We start from the raw sequence: 20508 nt of genomic DNA, 5'->3' as shown, positions 1-20508 counted from the left end.
CGATAAAGAATTAGTCTCAGAAACTCATGGGGCCGTTCTACCTGTTCTGTAGAGTTGCTGTGAGTCATTATGGACCTGATGGGAGTACATTTGGTTTTGGTCTGAGGCTGTACACAAATCTAGACGTCCTTTAAGGATGGAAATACAAACATGGACGTGAAAGTGGTGGTAGGTGCACCATAATTCTCCCTGACCTCTTGTGGAGCCTGGGTTAGAATCACAGGCTTGAAGTGAAAGGCTTACTTGTAATGATCATAGAAGTACAGATTTTCAGATCTGAGAGAGATCTCCAAATCATATAGCCTGTTCCCTTTGTTTCATACAGGTAGAAACGAAAAATTTGAAACATTGAAATCACACAGCTAGTTTCTGATCCGAGACCAAGACCCTCACTGTGCTTGTTGCCTTTTCTTTTAGACACTGTTTAGAATTTTTGTAATATTCTTTTGTGAGCAATCAATGAACTAATCATTATACATCCAGACTCAGACCCAAAATGATATGTCAAAGGGAAGGCAAAATAATCAACTAATATCATCACTGAACCCCAATTTGGACCTTTACATGGAAACCCCTGAATTATATAAATTGTAAGGATATGGTTTTGTGGCATCTGTAGAAAGTTAAGTCATGGTGTACAGCCTTTCCCTCAGAATTGTATGATGTAGCTAATCTCTCTGCATCGCCACCCAGATCTTATGCTAGGTTTGGGGGCTGTGAGGGCAGGGCTGATCACGTTGGCTGTATAGAATTAACAGTACCGAAACACATTGTGGTTGGTCTCCGTGTTGTACTTACAAAGAACTGTATTCCATGACAGAAGTCAGATGGAGAGCTGGTTTCCATTGCACCGCCTGCAAGACGTATTCTTGAAGCTGTGGAGTATGTATAACCCTTGCCAGAAAACGGAAAGGAAATGATTGCATTTAAGGACAACGTGTGCCGCAACAATAGTTTAGTGTGCATGAAATTCAAAACTGCTGGCTTTACAAATAATGATCTAAAAAATACTGAGTTATGCTTTGGGGCATATTCTTTAAACCTGAGATTTAAGACCTTGAAAATCCTAAGGGCGATGGTTGTAAGACATCGGATTATCTGGTAGAGCATCCCCGTTTAGGGTGCTGACTGACTTGGCCTGGGTGTTCTGTCTTCACAAGAATCCCATGCTCTTAACGCTGTTTTGCATGGCGGGGTCCTTTCCCCCTGCATATTGTGATCTCAGAGTTCCTTAATGCCATCTGCAGTAGTACCTTTGCTTTGCAGAGTGAAGAAACTAGTCAGGCTTGGATGCAGGTAGGGACCATATCTACTTTCTTCACCTGTCTAGGGCAGGGCTGACTAGTGACAGGTATTTATCCATGCAGCTGCCCTAAAGTCTGCTCGAAGCAAAATTCTTACTCCTTCATGTAAATACTTCAAGGAAATACCCAAATCCTCAGAGAGGAGATTGGATGTTTTTGGAAGAGAACTTTACAAACAACCCAATGTCCTGAGCCAGCTCACTGCCATCAGGTTGATTCTTACAGGTTTCTGAGACTGAACGTCGAGCGGAACAGATTCCTTCCTCCCACAGAGTGGCTGGTGACCTTTCTTTTTTTTAAATCATTTTATTGGGGGCTCTTTACAACTCTTATCACAATCCATACATCCATCCACTGTGTCAAGCACATTTGTACATTTGCTGCCATTACCATTCTCAAAACATTTGCTTTCTACTTGAGCCGTTGGTATCAGCTCCTCATTTTCTCCCCTCCCTCCTCGTTCCCCCCTCCCACATGAACCCATGATAATTTTAATATTATTATTATTTTGTCATGTCTTACACTGTTCAACGTTTCCCTTCACCTACTTTTCTGTTGTTCATCCCCCAGAGAGGAGGTTATATGTACATCCTTATAATCCATTCCCCCTTTGTACCCCACCGTCCCTCCACTGTCCCAGTATCGCCATGCTCACCACTAGCCCTGAAGGGATCATATGCCATGGATTCCTTGTGTTTCCAGTTCCTATCTGTAACAGTGTACATCCTCTGGTCCAGCTGGATTTGTAAAGTAGATTTGGGATCATGATAGTGGGGAGAGGGATGGGGAAGCATTTAAGAACTAGAGGAAAGTTGTATGTTTCATTGTTGCTAAGCTGCACCCTGACTGGCCCATCTCCTCCCCGTGACCCTTCTGTAAGGGAATGTCCAGTTGCCCACAGATGGGCTTTGCTTTCCCAATCTGTGCTCCCCTCATTCACAATGATATATGATTTTTTGTTCTTTGATGCCTGATACCTGGTCCCTTTGACACGTCGTGATCACACAGGCTGGTGTGCTTCTTCCATGTGGGCTTTGTTGCTTCTGAGCTAGATGGCCACTTGTTTACCTTCAAGTCTTTAAGACCCTAGATGCTACATCTTTTGATAGCTGGGCACCATCAGCTTTCTTCACCACATTTGCTATGCACCCGCTTTGTCTTCAGTGATCGTGTCAGGAAGGTGAGCATCATGGAATGCCAGTTTAATAGAACAAAGTGTTCTTACATTGAGGGAGTATTGAGTGGAGGCCCAATGTCCATCTGCTACCTTAATACTAAACCTATAATTATATGCATAAAGATCTATTTTCCCATCATCATAAATAAGTCTATATTTATATGTACATACCTGTATTTAGGCCTCGATGAATGCCCTTTGCCTCCTAGTTCTTTCCTCTATTTCTTTTTACTTTCCTCGTCCCACTATCATGCTCAGCCTTCATTTGGGTTTCAGTAATGCCTCTCAGTTACATTGCCCTTGGTCAGCTCTACCAGGCCTCCTATACCCTCCTCACCACCGATTTTGGATCAGTTGTTGTTCCCTTGTCCCTGGATTTGTTCACACCACTTCTTTTCCACCACCCCCCCATCTCATGTCTCCCTGGAACCATCAGTCCTGCGTTTTTTCCTCCTGATTGTTTATCTAGGTATGCTGATAATAGCCCAGTGCTTACTCCAGAGTGCCACTCAAGGCAGAAGCAGGGTCAAATATGGTTCTGCTTAAGAGAAGAAAAGGGAGTATCTCAAATCATCTTTCAGCCGCTCTACCTGATGCAATCTGGAAAATAGGCCGGTCATAATGGAGGCCATTCAAGTGATGAGAAATCTAGGTTTACAAAGTTGCTTCAGCCAACCAGAAAGATGTCGATATGCTTTGGTCTTTACTAATGTCTAAGTAGCAAAGGACAGGGCTCAAGGTGTGGTCAAGGCGGCCTGGTACATCCTGGCGACTTTCTTTCATAGGCTTTAATCCCCTTCCCACTGTTCCATCTATTGCGACATGGTCTAGTCAGGAGAGCAACAAGGCGTCTAAGCTTCCCATGACTCCTCCTCATTCTGTGGCTTGGAAGAAGCCACCATTTGAACTTCTGCTTTGTCAAATCGAAATGTCAGCCTACTTGGCCAACGTACTATGAAACGTAATTGAAGGACCCCCTCCACACACACATTATCATGACCCTAATTTTACCTTACAAATCCTGCTAGACCAAAGCATTTACACGGTTACAGATCAAAGCTGGAAACACGGGGAATTGAGGACAGATAAACCCCTCAGGACCAATAATGAGAGTAGCGATGCCAGGTGGGCAAGGGGAAGGTGGGGGGAGAAAGGACGGAACAGATCAGAATGATCTATGTATAATTACCTCCCAGAGGGACGAACAACAGAAAAGTGGGTAAAGGGAGACATTGGTCAGTGTTAAGACATAGAAAAATATTGATAAATTATCAAGGGTTCATGAGGAAGTGAGGGTGGGGTGGGGTGGGGGGAATGAGGAGCTGATACCAAGGGCTCAAGTAGAAAGAAAATGTTTTGAAGTTGATGATGGCAACAAATGTACAAAGGTGCTTGACACAACGGATGGATGCATGGATTGCAATAAGAGCTGTATGAGCCCCCAATAACATGATTTTTTTTTAAAAGAAAAGCAATTGAAGGCTGTAAAGAGAATTCATGGTGGAAGCCATGTTGTTAGATTTTCCTTAACGTTTGTTTCCCACTTTAGTGACTGTCTCAAAACCAAAAATGGAGTCCAATTTCTGGTTGGTTCAGATACATGGCTGTTTTAGTAGTCTGAAAAAGAATGCATGGTTTCTTAAAACATGGCAACTTTTTCTTTTGCTTCACAACCTCCCCTCCCCACTCCCCCAGGGGAAAGAAAAAAAATGCAGAAGTCTTTTGAAAGTACAGGCAAAATTGGCATTTCACTTATGGGAAAATTTTGCAAAGCTACACTGACTAAAAGTGAGTTTTGTTTTGGCTTTTCCTGTGTAGCCATCCAGGAAGGCCAAAAATCACTGGCATTGCTTTTGTGTAAAACCTTTCACATAGACTCCACTTGTCATCCAGCCAAATACATATTCAGGTCATGGGTGACACACACACACACACACCCTGGAGCCGGTCATCGAACAGAAAGCCGTCATGACATGTGGATATAATCCTACCTCATGGACAGATGCAAACCACAAAGGTTACACCAAAGGAAACTTTGCATTAACGTCCTTGGGACTGGGGTTTCCTGAACTGATCCTTGCCCCCACCCACCCTCCTTCAGTAGAAAAGCCAATTGCTTACTGATTACAACAGCGACATCACTTGGCAAACATTTTGGCCTGGACTCAAAGTGTGACATCAGGCTCCTTTCGGGTTTTCCACATAAAACCAATTCTCCAAAGAAAACTCAGAAAGGGAGCTTTAATTTTAAATTCAGTTTTGCATCCTCTTAAGTCTCACTAAGACCTGAATACTGTATTTTTTAATTTTTACTTAATTTCCAAGCATTCCAAGTATTGTTCAGTACTTGGAACACAGTAAGTGTTAAACCTTGGCCACGTTCTTCAGAGCTTCAATCAGATAGACATTTACAGCTGTGCTCACCCACCCGCTTTTTGGGGGTGATATCTTACTTTGATTCTCTCTACCCAGGGTCGTGAGTTGGGTGTAGCTTGCGCTGCTTTGTTAAGAGAAGGAAGTAAACATTATTCTTTGACCCCTTTGGACAACTTAATCTAACTTTTGTGAAGGGTGGCTGTTTGCTTGCAAGGAAGTACTCTGAAATGTGAAGGAATCAATATCTGTGTTTGCCATGCGTCAGGCATCAGCATCCGTGTTTGCCATGTGACTGGCCCCTCCTCCTCTCCGTGTGTTACCTGAGATCATTCAGGTTTCCTCTACTTCCCCATCTGAAGTGGAGTTCATGCTTAAACAGGAAGAAACCATTTCGGTCTCTATAAACTCCATGGCTTCTTCAGGAAAGCAGGGGAATGAGGAGGGCAGATGTTGCAAACATGTAAACAAGGGGCGCATGATATAGACACTATGAGAGTTGAGAATAGGTTTAGCCTTCTCATACCCTAGCCTGGGAGCTCCACCTGGAAGCTGTTCCTTGACCAACAGAAACAGTTGGGCATTTTCTTCTGTAACAGCAAAGAGCAATCTGAGTATCTTAGGCTGGGTTCTCTGGAGGAACAAAACCACTGTAGTGTCTTCATGAACTGGCTTCACAAAATTCATGGAAAGATTCCATTATCTTCTAATTTCAACTTTACATGAACTTTTCAAAGTCTCTCTCATATATAATAAGTATAGAGAGAACAATTTATTTGAAAGAAATGGCTCATGCAGTTGTGTAATCTGACAAATCATAAATAGGTGGGTCAGGTGTCAGGCTGGAGGGTTCATCTGGCTCACGTGATTGTGGGAGCTGGTGAACCCAAACTCAGCAGTCAAATGACAGAGCTCAACTGGTGATAATTTAGAGGTCAGGGGACAGTGAATCCCATGCAGTTTGAAAGAAAGTTAGCATTGCCAAAACATCCATCTATAAGGTAAGGTATTGCTACTAGGGTTCCAGATCATACATGCACAATTTATTCCAAACACAACACGTGAGCAGTGAGTGACTGCAGACAGGTGCTCTCAATAGTAAACTTGCTTTCGTTTTGTTAGGGTCACCTTGTAAAAACAGTGACTTTCAATGGGGATCTGTAAGCCAGTTAAGTTCAAGGCAGGTCCACTCAGATGGTTATGGTGACTATTTGAGAGAATTCTCAAGGGATACTCTGGTAGATTTTCTAGAAGAGTGAAAGGCTTATTATAGAGAAACTTTAAGGAAGCAGAAAGTTACATTGCTGAGAAGAAGATTGAGGATTTCCCCCCATCACAACAATATACCTGTTTATTTTTCGAGGAAAGCAAGGACTGTCCTAGGAGAATTTCATTGGGAAATCTTCCATCTACCCTACAGCCTGACTGTTCCTAAAACTTAAAGAATGTATATTTTAAAATAACATGATATGAATACCTTTAGGATGTCCAAATTGCTGTTTTTATGTAAATTGAAGAACAAAGCATTCTTCCATAAAGTATTAAACTGTGGAGAATATGTTAAGAAACAGTAGCTTCCCATTGTGATATTTGTGTTTAATAAAGGTTTTTACAATTTTTTCAGTAATACTTTTTTAAAAAACTTGTGTGTGTATTGATCAGGTCATCGCTCCAAGGAAAATTATGTTTTTACAGCTGATTGACTTTTCAGCTAATTGATTGCTCACATCAGATCACAAGATGGAGGATGATTATATTATGTTATAATATATTCATATATTATATAATAGGCATTCCTATATAATATACTAATATGATTTGTTAATATATTCTATATAATATAATATATGATATATATATATATATATAATGTCATATAACACATTAAGAAAGAGCAATCAGTCCAGTGCCAGCCAAACTACTGAAAATTATAGCCAAGTTGACACATAACATTAACCACCACAGTCACTTTTACCTAAGCCTGGGTAATGACATGTTCAATTTAATTATGTTTCAATACAAAGAAACCTTTCTTATTAATGTTTTTGCCTTACAAGGCTAAGAATATTATTTTCATTTTTTCTCCTATACTCCTATACTTGTAGCTAAAATATTCTTCTTTTTAAGACATTTTATTAGGGACTCATACAACTCTTATCACAATCCATACATATACATACTTCAATTGTGTAAAGCACATCTGTACATTCTTTGCCATCATCATTTTCAAAGCATTTTCTCTCCACTTAAGCCATTTGCATCAAGTCCTCTTTTTTCCCCTCCCTCCCCGCTCTCCCCTCCCTCATGAGCCCTTGATTATTGATAAATTATTATTCTGTCATATCTTGCCCTGTCCGGCATCTCCCTTCACCCCCTTCTCTGCTGTCTGTCCCCCAGGGAGGAGGTCACATGTAGATCCTTGTAATCGGTTCCCTCTTTCCAACCCACTCTCCCTCTACCTTCCCAGTATCGCCCCTCATACCCCTGGTCATGAAGGTATCATCCACCCTGGATTCCCTGTTCCGCCAGCTCCTATATGCTCTATCCAGACTTGCAAGGCAGAATTCATATCATGATAGTTGTCGGGGAGGAAACATTTAGGAACTGGAGGAAAGCTGTATTCTTCATCGGTGCTACATCACACCCTGAACTGACTCATCTCCTCCCCTAGACCCCTCTGCAAGGGGATCTCCAGTGGCCGACAAATGGGCCTTGGGTCTCCACTCTGCATTTACCCCTTCATTCACTATGGTAAGATTTTTTTTTTCTGATGATGCCTTATATCTGATCCCTTGGACACCTCGTAATCACACAGGCTGGTGTGCTTCTTCCATGTGGGCTTTGTTGCTTCTGAGCTAGATGGCCGCTTGTTTACCTTCAAGCCTTTAAGACCCCAGACACTATCTCTTTTGATAGCCGGGCACAATATTCTTAATATATTGATTCCATTGTGTACACATGGTATTCCTCCTAGTGTTTTTCTTCTCCTTAGCCTGCGGTTTTTATTTGTTTCCACTGATTCTGTTTCTATTTTTCCTCTTTCTTCTCTGAATTAAATCTACAACCTTTCCCTTTCAGTATTACTGCCCTTTCCCTCACAAACTCATCCTCAAATTTCTTCTGGTATTCACTCCAGTTTTTCCCAGAAGATAGTAGAGACAACAGTAATGACCAGAACGACCCCCCCCCCCCCGTGGCCCTCCACATCCCAGACAGCCCTTTTCCTTCATATGATAAGCCTGTAGGTAGAGACACACAGCCCATACCTCTTTGTTGCCCGTGACAAGCAGCACTCTGGCCATTGTCAGTAAGTGTTAATACTAATGAGAGATGAAGGGAAATGTCTGTGTTCAGCAAATTAGTGCCAAAGAACTGTCAAATGAGCCACAAGAGACAAGCCACGTGAGTTTAGAATTATGTTTTATATAGCTTTGTCTTCTTGAATATCACATCTTATATTGGAATGTCTTAGTCAGATCTACCCTTGATACTGTACTTTCTGTATTCCTCCAATCTGCCCTGTGGCTATTTATTTCAAAGATCCTGAGGATGAAGTTAGTTACCAAGGCCCTCCTCCAGGTAGTGAGTGGAAAACGAACCTATTCATGAATATGGGAAACATAGACTTGATGTGAGAACTGTGAAGTCTCTGGAACCCTGGTCAAGTGTCTACTATAAGATGTATTTGGAAGAAAAATGTTTGCCATTTGCATCGATATTGGTGCAACGTCAGTTTTCTAACCAGCAGATGAATTAGAAGTAGTTAATGAAAACAGCGAAGACTTGCGGCAGTCTTCAGAAAAGGGAGCTCACTCGGAATGTTTACCCCCCTGCTATCCATGATGGCTGGAATCCAGCATCATCAGTTCAGTAACTCACATAGGAAGTCCACAGGAAAATAACAAAAGTAAAATGAGGGCCCTGTAAGAACTGGCGTTTTATTTTCTCTCTTTAGGACCCATCTGGAGAATTGGTTGTCCTTTCAACGTCGCCTATGTACTCATACTTTATCAAGTGATTCAGAATAGTGCAACAAAATGGAGTCCCCTGTTATAAAATGCTTACCAACCAATTTCTCTCTTTCTAGCCCAACCTTCCCGAAGGAATGGTCCACCTTTGAAACTTCTGTGTTCTCATTTCTTTTTCAGAGTTTGGCTCCTCCCGCACTGTGTTATTGATGTGACTCAGTATGTTTTCCAATGTCCTCCTGATCTCTACATCCTGGGGCATTTCTCATCCTTTTTGGGGTTTTTACATTATTTACTGCTATTTGACTTCCCGCTCTTTCTTCAAAGTTGTCCCTTGCTTGGTTTCTTATTTTCTCTTCTGGCTGTCCTTCACCTCCACCACTCTCTTTGACTAATTCTCTGGAAAACCACCAAGCTCTGCTTTTCTCCAGGGTTCCACTTTCAGCCTTCTTCTCTCCTCACTGTGTCCACACCCACACATCAGCTGCCACCTGCTGCAGATGTGGAGTGAAACACATCCTTTTCATACCTCGATTCCCACCTGTGGCTTGTCTTTATCATTTTCCCACACTGTACTTTGGAATGCACTGCGGGTACCTCCTACCCAGATGTCTTAAGCAGAAATCATCTCTTACCTTCCTCTATGTTAATGCTTCTCCCCCTTGGATGAATAGCCAAGTGCACAGCTGTGCGGCTCATCCTGCCCTCCAGTATCTCATTGGCCACTAAATTATTTGGACTATGAAGTAGACTTGGAAAAAGACCTGATGATGTATTTCCGAACACTCCACCAACGTGAATCCTCTGGTCGATCCCATTGTACATTGGGTTGCCCTGTGTCAGAGGCCAACTCAAGAGCAGCAAACAACACCAGCAACAAATACATCACAAATATTGCTTGTGTACAGCCCAAAGGAACCTATTACGTTGACCTTTCTTCTCCGGGGATTTGCTTCCTACATGGTCTTCCAGGCCCCGGTCTAAAGCTCCTTGAGTCCTACTTCCATGTTGTGTCCACATTTTTCAAAGAAAGCATATCTGATCATCTCATTCCCCTTATAATTTTTCATTTGCTCTGTCTTGCTATATGCCTTCCTATAATATAAAGTGCAGCTGCTCATGGCTAGCCTTGATTTTTCTCATCCTTCAGTTCCAGCGCATACTACATTATAGCCACGTCATCACCCTCTGTCTCCGGAGGATCCATTCCCTCCGTCGCCATAGGTTCTTAGCTTTGCACTGTTAGAAAGGAGCCCAAGGGGCACAATGGAGCACGCATTGAACTGGTAGCCACCAGATGCTCTATGCAAGAAAGATGAGGCTGACCTGCTCTGGGAACATTTTCTAGTCTTGGATACTGTATATAGGGTTTTTGTGAGGTAGAACCAGCTCTATAGCGGTGTCATTTTTTGTTTGTTTGTTTGTGTACAATTAAACTTACTTCTACCCCTGCCCTAAACGAAGTGTCCTACATGCTCTCCTACACCCCTATCCCCCTTAGCGACCAGACCCTCGTCATCTCCTTTGAACACATCATGCAGGGAAGCTGCCTGGCAGAGTTAGGCCCCCTCCCTGTAGGTTTCCCCAGCCCACTTCACATCTGGTTATTCCTGCGTTGTGCGAACGTTGCCATTTCCTAGTGCTGTACTGGGAAAGCAGCGACAGACAGTGTTGCATTCCTCCTGATCTACTTGGCACCTGGTGCAGTGCCGTAGCACCGAGTGAGGGGTTAGGCTGTCTGGGTTTGCAGAAGGGGTCTTGTCTTCCTCAGGGCAGCCTTACCTTTCACACTCCTGTTCCAGTAAGCTCATGAATTCATCACTCTTCTTCATGTATTCTCGATGCTTTCTCTTCTCGTCCTCCAACTCCACCAGGGTTTGCCGGTGGGATTTTTCGACTAGTAAAAGCTGTTCCAGGATTCGACTGTAAGATTCCTTATGTTTTCCCACAACTTTGTCCAACTACAAAAGAAAATATATTTGTAGCTTGTTAACCACAAGGTGTTCATAATATGGTTACTCTTTGAAAGACCTAACTTTTCACGCATTAATAACTGAGAAATGGGCTTTGGCTTCCTTGTGTGGTGTGCAGCCTGACTTTTGTTACTTGACACTTGTCACGTGTATGAACACACTCAACACAAATGCCATCTTTTTGTGGTGTTGCGGATTTCTAGAGCGAATAGCTGGAACCGGTAAGAATGGACTTGATTGCATACAACAATGGCCAACATGGGAATGCTTAATTTCCACATACCTTCCTTTTGACTCTGGTCCTTTCTCCAGAGAAACAGTCCTCAGTGAATGATAGAAATGATGAGAGTCCTTGGTTGACCCCGCGGAGGCCCTAACCCCCTGTAGTCCTTTACAGTATAAGTCTCTGGACATTTCAGACCTGTACCTTTCCACCTTACTCACCCAACCTGCCATACACTCGAGTATAAGCCGACCCAAATGTTAGTCGAGGAGCCTAATTTTACCACAAAAACTGCACTAAAAATGTGCTGAGAAACTCACCTGATACACGAGTATATACTGTAGGTTACATCGAACCAACAACCTACGTGCTGTCTGAAGCCTAGAAACTCTTTCCCCCTACTCCTCCTCAACAGCTTTCCTCTATTGCTCTTAGGTAGAATGTTTGGTCTTTCTTGTCAGCAAAATGCCTAGCTCTCAGGGCTTTTTTTCCTCATATCCCGTGACTACTGAGGGATGACTTCACATTCAAGCACACTATGGATTCTGTACAGCCACCACGGAGGTCACGCTTGTAACAGCAGTGATCAGAAAGCTGCGCCGAAGAAAAGGAGAGATTTACTGATTCTAAAGATGTTTTAGATCAGACTTCAAGTTTGACTCTGCGCCTTCATTTCTCCATGCCCAGAATGCCTCTGAGAGACTGTGCTAAGACTGAGCGAGAGAAAGAGAGAACTAGGTCTGAGAAGTCACGGTTTTCACTTTAGTCTCCTTCGCATTCTCGATAGATCAAACTGTGGGCCTGGTCCCACCTGAACTTTCAGTTTTCACCATGTGTACGTCTGCGTGTAGCCAAGCCACCTAACTTCTGTACTGCAGGTTTTTCAGTTAGTAATTAAGCACTTGGGTTTGGTACTTTCTAAGATTAGTCCCAGGGTTTTACAAGTCAACAAGTATTTATTAAGTGCCATTACCTAGTAATATGATAGTTGCCATGGAGAATATAAGAGAACTTTGAACTCTAAAGTGTTTAGACTCTTACTGAGATAAGATAAGCACATATAAAGCCACTTAGCAGAAGGAGGTCGGGTAGGAGCTCTCTTGAGTGTAGTGGGTTACAAGTGGAGATGCTAACTTCAAGATCAGTAGTTTGAAACCATTCGCCACTCTGCAGGAGAAAGGTGGAGCTGTCTATTCCTGTAGCGACATAAAGTCTTGGAACCTAAACCCACAGCCATCCAGTCAACCCTTACTCAGAGCAACTCTACCGAACAGAAAAGAACTGCCTCTGTGAGGTTGCAAGACTGGAGGTGTTTATGGGAGTAGAAAGCCCTGTCTTTCACCAGAGGACCTGTGGGTGGTTTTAACCGGTCGGCCCTTCAGATTGCAACCCAGCACATCTAGAAGACTGGTTTTTACTCTGTGCCATAAGGTTGTGATCGGCTCAATGACAGTGAATTTTATTAGTTTATAAGGTGGTGTATCATTAAGTACTAGTGAATGTTGCCATTTGCAGGCTTCATGATCTGCCAATCATTTCAGTAAGTGTCAGAGAGTAGAAAGACAGCTGTTAAATGTTTTCTGGGCAATGACAAACTTCCTGTGAATCAATTCAGCCTCTCTGATTCAAGTCCTGTGCCAACCCCGTCATAGAATCAAACTGCTTGATGAGGACGAAGGAAGCACAATGTATTCTATATTAGGTTGGAATTCTGATTAGCCTGTCTTGGACAGAGGGGATGAAAACCAAAGACAATTTGCATTTTTGGTTGCTTTTTATCACAATTTTAATGTCCATATTCATTTAATTTTGAGCTAAAGAAAACTGTTTCAAAACTCCCAGAATCACAGGCCACCCGATTAGGGTTTGAGGGATTTGACCTTCTCTTTCTACACGGCTCTGGTTCTCTGGTCCTTCCATTGGCTCCCAGGAGCATTAGCATCCTTTTCTTTGATTGCACTGAACAGACTGGGGATCTAAAGCTGGCCCTGAGAACAGAGAAATTGTTTGACCTTTTCAGTAGATCAAAGGTATAAACTATACTATTTATAGATGTCCATCTTCTTCCTCTCTCCTGAAACCTGGCTTTCCTTGCCAACACTGGAATCCTTAGATAGAGGCTGTTTGTTCGCTCGATGCCTCATTATCTCAGAGTCAGGAGATGGGGGCGTGATTGTCATGGCTCTGCTCTGCCATGGCTAGACCCCTCCTCATTTGATCCTCCTTCTGAATGGGCATTCTGCTTTCCCATTCGCATCCTGGTCATCTACTGAGCGTGAGGTCAATTGTCCTTGATTTTCCTTTCCACCCTTAATCATGGTATCATTTCGGGTGATTTTTAGATTTAGCTAGAACTTCCAGATTTAATGGAATCTTCTTGATGTAGCTGAAAGTTTCATTTCTTTTTTCCTCAAAGCAGTCATTTGGAACAGATTTCTCCCTCTGAGTCCTGAGACCTCAGCTTATCTTTCCGTTCTTAATCTTAACAAGTGCTTCATTAAGAAAGGGCCCTACTGGCACACATGCTCTTAACGCCTTCCCCTCCACTTCTGGTGCTCTTAACTTACCTCTGCATGCTTAACCTCTTTATCTGTATGCGTTTTTCTGCCTGTCTTTTTGTTTCTTTCCAGAATTTGTTCTATGTATGAGTCTCCCTCTCAGTTTTGGCCCTGAAAACTGCCTGCAAATATGATGAAATCTTCCCTTTTGAAAAGCACATAGATTTGCTCAGACACGAAAGGAGAAACTATGAAACGAATGAAGCTTAAATTTCAGGGCTCTTGACTTGCTCAGGTGCCTCCAACACCCCGTGAGGCTCCCAGCGATATGCTTGCCTCGTGCTGTATTGGGAAGAAGATGAGACTTTCTGAGTTAGAGTCTCTCTGCAAACCCACAGGGGCAGTTCTACTCTGTCCCATAGGGTCTCTGGGAGTCAGAATCGACTGCAACGCAGTTAGTTTTAGTCCCGTGTTGTTGTTTTTTTAATGTGTAAAAGTAATACATTTTAATTAAGAATTAGGAACCCTGTCCTTCCCTCCCCCCCCCACCATTTTGAGATATTCTCTCTCAGAATAAATTGTCTTGGAATAACCCTGAACATTTCAGGGGTTCTGATAAGGAGCCCTGTTGGTACAGTGGTTAAATGCTCAACTGTGAACGAACTGAAAGGTCAACAATTTGAACCCCCCAACTGCTCCACAGGAGCAAACTCTGGCTGTCCACTTCTGTAGCGGTAACATCCTGGAAAACCCAAGGGCCAGATGTGTCTCTTCTATGGGTTCCTTATGAGTCAGAATTAACTCAACAGAAACTGAGTTTGGATTTTGGTTGGGTAAGAAGATCAGTGAGAGGTTAGAGTGATGCACTCTTATGTAACTTTTATGTGAGCCGTCTTGGTCAAAAAGGCTTCCAGGCAACCCTCTTAGCCGCCACTGTGCTATGTCACTCAGCCATTGGACAATTGCAGGGATGGCACTGCGAGAGAGCATGCCCTTCAGTTCTCAGTGCTGGAACTTTGCTTGGGGAGGGACAAGGTTAAAGAAAATCTATGAAGCAGGAAACCAGTCTGGAAATTTCCCTTTTCATTCTGGCTTTGGGATTTATTTTTTTTTTGGTGGTGGGGGGCTTTCATGCATACACTCGAGAGGGTGCTCTTTTATCTAATAATTGTATGTATTTTCTAGTTAGAAGATTTTATGATACATAGTTCACAATTGTATTAGAAATAGAAATATTTTATTCTCTCGACCTGACTAATCCTATTCCTCTTCTGGATTTTTTACTTTCCTGACTATCTAAATTTCATCCTTCAATTATATTCTCACATAGAATTTTGTATTTTTTCCTATGAAGGTTAACATAATGTGTAATTCTATACTCACTGATTATTGTTTGTCTGTCAGTCCTTTAGATATTTAATACCCTGAAAGCAGGAATCACACAGTTTTTAAAGATCAACTCTTTGATTAAAAACTAATTAAATGAATGAATAAAACTAAACTTCAACGCTAAGTTATCCATTTGTTTAAAATAAATACTTTAAGGAATGCCCCCAAGATTATGCCTTTAAGGTGCTTACATTCTTTTACACCACCTTGATAAGTTCAAAATCTATGGCATTTTCAGTGGCAGTTTTTTTGGGAGAACAAAGAATACTTTAGGCAATTGATTCTGGGTTTTTTTTGGTGGGGGGGTTGCTTATTTATGGAGTCTTAAATGAAATGGAATAGATTCTCTCTGCGGCATACTCTTGACTTTGACTTCTTTCTTTCCTTGCTCTGACCACTTTCCATCCCCCGTCGTGTCCTTGGTCTAGCTCACAGGCCATCACCAGCTTTGCATCATGAATCACGATTGCTACCCTGTCATGTAACTGAGAGCTGCTTGCTCTTTTAAGTCATTTTGCCTTAAGAACAGTTAAACCCTCTGTAGTTTACCCTGGGCAAGGTTAACATTTTTCAGACTTTTAAAAGTAAAAGGAGGGAGATGGTAACAGGCCAGGCAGGGTAGGGAGCAAAACTAATGGTAGGATGATGACAGCAGTCTTACACAAATAACATGTGCAGTTAGTTCTACACTCTTTGCAACATGTTGGTTTCCATGTTATGTACATGTGCATGTTATTTTGGTAGGCACATTATGTACAGAAAATAGGATTGTTAGTGTGCAAATTCCTTAATCTGATGTACAGATAGTGTAGGTCCCTCCGTTTCTCTTTTCTTCAGCCCTATCTGGGGACTCAGACTTAGGATTCTGCCTTACTGTTCGTTGTCTGAGTATTCCTCTCAGTTTCACTGCGAACTGTGAAGAAGAGGACAGACACGAGATGGTGAGGCAGCTGGAGATATCTGGGCTTCAAGGAATTGGAGCGGCAGTTCAAGGAGAAAAGGATATTTCAAAGGGGAGAATGGAAGGCAAGCAAAAGGAGAAGGTTAAATCATGAAAGCAGGAATATGAACTTTGCTTAATTAGTCTGTGTGTGTGCATGTGTGCAAGAGAGAAAAAGAGTCTATTGAGAGAATAATTTTTAAAATGGGATTTACAAAGCAGGGTTAGATTATAGATAGCTTTTAGTGGCACTTTGTGTAGCTAAGATTCCACACCCTTGGAGAGTCCAGAAAATTTCAATTTTGCATGTGTGTCACAGAATTATTTTGTAAGCATATCTTTGGAATTATTCTGTTTAATTGTACATTGAAGTGTTGAGGGGTTTTGCCTTTTGTGGAATTTTGTCATGAAGTTATTCGGTGACCATTAATTTGCATTTGAGCTTATACAGACCGGAGAATTTGTGTCTGCTGTTATTTCACAGTCAGTATGTTTAGAGCCAGACACAGTTTTAACACTATGGAATAGAATTTAGCTTCAGCTCCTCTTGTTTAAAATTTGGATTAAAGCACAAGTCAACAGACGTTGGGTGGTCGGTCGCCTCCTCGTCCCTCATAGATCCAAATCCACATGACCAAAGTTCTTCACAGTTTGGCAAGATGGTCGTCTCCTCTCAGGAGACACCCAGGCTGTGAATAGCAAGGACATTAGAGGTCAGTGCTGAGGGAGGTTTGCCAAAGCTCATGTGGGGGAAATTTGTCCAAAACTGCTTTCACTTTATCCAGCCTTCACTCCTAGTCAGTTCTTCTTAGCAAAATTGAAAAATTATAAAATTTTCCATTGAAGTCTCAGAGGAAAAGAGAATAAACTAAGAGTGCCAGAGAGCTTCAGACATGTCAGCAAGTGAAAGCGCAGTCAGTACCCTGTTTGTCCACAGTGGTGGCCACGTGGAGACTCTGCCCTCTGCCATTGTAGTGGTGGGGAACACTTGGTGGGGGCAAGCTTCTGGCTGCCATTAAAATCTCACAAAAAAGATGGTACATGTGAATCTAAACTCTTTATGTTTTAAAAAGCTCTATTTCTTGGGCATTTCTTCAGATCATTTCCCTTCATGCTAAAAATTAACTTCTTAGTCAAATTTAGTCCTTTTTAATTTTTTTAATGAAGCTTGAATAACCTTCAGACCCCCAAAGAAGTCCAGGCTCTTTCCTCTATATGCTGCATTGTCTACCCAACTATTTCTTGGAAGAAAACTCAGGTGATCTACATATGAAAAATCAATCACTGAAAACTCCCTGGAACACACGCCTATTGGAACACACTATGGTGGCTATGAGTCAGGGTCAATTGGATGGCAATTGGTGATTGTGGTGTGTGTGTGTGGTGGTGGTGGTGTTTCAGGGACAGGACCTGGAGAGAAGCAAATCCTCTTATACTGTGATTGATTTCTGTCTGCTGTTAAGAACCACACCTAGTGGAAGCACCGTCACTGGGATCCAGTCCTCTCTGTCGGAGCGTATGTAGTATTTGAAGGTTATTGCAGTCTGGCCTGATCTGATTCTGCTTTGGGGAGTTTGTAGACACCTTAAAGTAAAAAGAAACTGCAAAGGAATTACAGTTCATGTCCCCCACCCCAGCCCCAAGGCCTCATGCGTGGCTGGCACCCTCTGATGTGCCAAGTACCTCATTCATTGGTTTCTCATAGATGTCCTCCTGCCAGGGGGCAGATTTTGCTTGAAAAGCATCCCGTTGAAGAGCCTCGAGCACCTTTTTTGGAGTGACAAACCCATACTGAGCTTCCAGCAAAGCCAAGTCCATTTTTTCAGCCTTTAAAACACCTATGACTTCATCTCGAGCCTGTAGGAACAAAAGATATTTCAAGAAGCCTGCTTCTCTACCAACGTCTCAGCAAGGGATTTCTTGATAGCTGGCAGTATTTCTTATTATTCCCACCCCCGCCCCCAAAGGTAAGCATATCATATTTGATTAGAGCGCCTTTTGGAAAAGATAGCAAGAATGGTGCCCTTTCATCCTTCTTTATAAACGATTGACGCATTAATAATTCTTTAAAAAACGATTGCTGCACAGCAGTGTGTGTGTGTGTGTGTGTGTGTGTGTGTGTGTGTGAGAGAGAGAAAGAGAGAGAGAGAGATAGATAACATGATACCCCTCAGTGAGCTGGCATGTGTGTTTTCAGCATTAGAACATAAGATTGTTCTTCATTCTAGTAGCTATTTTTAGTTTTTTGGTTGTTGGGTTTAAAAAAATTTTTTTAATGCAGATTAATAATACCAGAGTGAGACTGGGAGCCAGTTCACATAGAGTACAAAGGCACCTATTGTTATTAAAAGCAACCCAGAAGTCATCTGGAATTATTGTTACTGATACATGCCTTTGTGCTGAAGCTCAAGAGTAACATGGGCAGAGGATGTGACCTTTTACAACATGCATTCCAATCCCATGTCATAACGACAGCCCTTTTAAATGTGATTAATTGCCTTTCAAGCTAGCAAAAGAGAATCCTGCGTATATGTGCATACTCTTTGCTTACATGTACACACAAGTATGAACCGCTATTACTGTGGTGGCATGCACCCCCAATTCATAGTCAGCCTTCCCTTGAAACATGATGGGAAGGACTCCAACCAAGCTAACCTGCAGTTCGCCTTCCAGAATGCTGAGGAGGAATAACAGGTCATCTCTTGAGAGGTCTTGCCCTTGGTGGCCATTAACCTGGTGTGAATTCTCGGGCTTGGGACATGGAGCGATTGCATCCAACTCACTGGCTAGGCCTCTGCTTTGCTCTCTGTGCTTCATTCCCTCGGGACCTTGGGAACTATGGTCTTTACTCTGTCCCCCAAGTTGCTTTGCGGGTGAGCCCGCCTTGTCGCCGCTTTTGGAACGCATTCTTTAAGACCTGGGAAGAGGAAAACCAATGTGAAACTCTTAGTGGAAGTGGGATTTTAATAGGGGTACCAATTACTGTTTTTGAACAACCAAGCATTCTTTATATTTACCTCCGCCAAAGACGTGATCTTTTGATGTCTACAGCAGAAAGGGGCATTAGCAGATTCATAAATCATGGTCTTATTTACACTTCTGCTTTTAAAATGAACACTTTAAAAAAAAGTCTCTGCTTTGATCAAGCCCACTTATGTCCATAGATAAACATTCTGTGTTTGAACTGTGTCCCGCAAGCATTCCAACTCAGGGGCCCCGGTCAGATCTCCAGCCATGACTTAAGTGGTTACTTAAGTTGACACTTACTTAACATGATTACAGAATGGTAAGTTGTTCATTGTTCTAACTTTCTGCAGATTCAAATTATAGTGTTTCATTAAGCAGTTATTTATGTATTTGGTTATGAACCTTTTAGTCATTGGTATGTTAAGGCAGAAGCATCAATGTGGGCTTTTTTGTTGTGAAAACCAACCCTAGTGTTAAAGGAATGAAGGCCTGGTTGCTGATGTAATAATTATCCGAATTCATGTACAATGGCAAGAAGAATTATTCCACCCTTGAGACTTCTAATGGAGAAAATATCTGTTGAGCCTTGAGTCATCTTCGTGCTGTGCAGGCATTCTTCCTTGCACGTTCACCTTCTTCTGGACTTTATCTTTTCTTTGTAATAATAGAGGTTTCAAAATAACAATAATTATAACAGAGGTTTCTCCTGCTGTCTGAAAGCAGAATATTCCTATGAAACTCTTCTTAAACTGAGATGTCATAAAGCAAAGAAGCAATTGCAATTAATTTAATTAATGGGGAAATTTTTTGAGCATTTCCAGACCTGAAAAAAATTATCTACCAAATCATAAAAACTAATATAGAAAACATGAACATATAATGATAAACCAACATGAACATATTGCATTAACAGACAGTGCAAAGTTTAAATATGAATAAGAGGTGAGTTATTTATATAACTTAAATAGTGCATATTCATCAAAATGCATAAGCACAATGGAATAAGTATAAATATGAATCTCAAAAATATAATCATGAAAGGAAACACAAGTTGCAAAAGACATGTTAGCGGTGTTGTTTGCATATGGTCTGAAAACACGCAGTGCAATACTAGATGCATTGTTAAGGTGAGGCACTGGGTGTGGCTCCAGGGACGGAACCTGGCAATGCCTCTCCGGCTGCTCAAGGTGTGTGCTGCCTCAGTAACAATTGAATGAAAAACCAACACTCACGCGAAAGTGGAACTCCTCCAGATTTATTTCACTCCTTGAAAACTGGTATTAATACAGACCTTTCATGAAAGTGACATGTCATAAAGTGAATGTTTGAAATGTAGGCTGTAAGATACAAGTATGGACTGTTGCTGAACAATATATATATAGTACTTGCTTTGTTGTATGTTTTCAGACCTAATGTAAATGACACATTTTTGAGATTTATTCAGAGTGCTTTGTAAAGTAGATTACTGCAGATGTAGTTAGGTTAAAACATAATTCCTCTGGGCATCTACTCAAGTCCTCTCTCAACATAAGAACACTTTGTTTTAATAACCTGGCATTCCGTAATGCTCAGCTTCCCAACACGATCCCTGAAGACAAAATGGGTACGTAATCAAACATGGGGAAGAAAACTGGTGGTGCCCGGCTATCAAAAGAGATTGGGTTTGGGGTCTTAAAAGCTTGAAGATAAACAAGCG

At 42.0% G+C, this 20508-nt stretch overlaps 1 protein-coding gene and 1 pseudogene across 1 annotated transcript in view; one reads left to right on the top strand and one right to left on the bottom strand.

Annotated features, from left to right (window-relative positions):
• The window catches only part of LOC142439007 (filamin A-interacting protein 1-like), a 109270-nt pseudogene extending 90518 nt beyond the window's left edge, over positions 1–18752 (bottom strand).
• CMSS1 (cms1 ribosomal small subunit homolog) overlaps positions 1–20508 on the top strand; it is a 452794-nt gene that overhangs the window by 102816 nt on the left and 329470 nt on the right. The window lies entirely within an intron of this gene.

Source organism: Tenrec ecaudatus, chromosome 2 (genome assembly GCF_050624435.1).
Source record: "Tenrec ecaudatus isolate mTenEca1 chromosome 2, mTenEca1.hap1, whole genome shotgun sequence".
Taxonomy (NCBI): domain Eukaryota; kingdom Metazoa; phylum Chordata; class Mammalia; order Afrosoricida; family Tenrecidae; genus Tenrec; species Tenrec ecaudatus.
The sequence above is the reverse complement of the archived record's forward strand: the minus strand, read 5'-3'. Positions and strand labels throughout refer to the sequence as shown.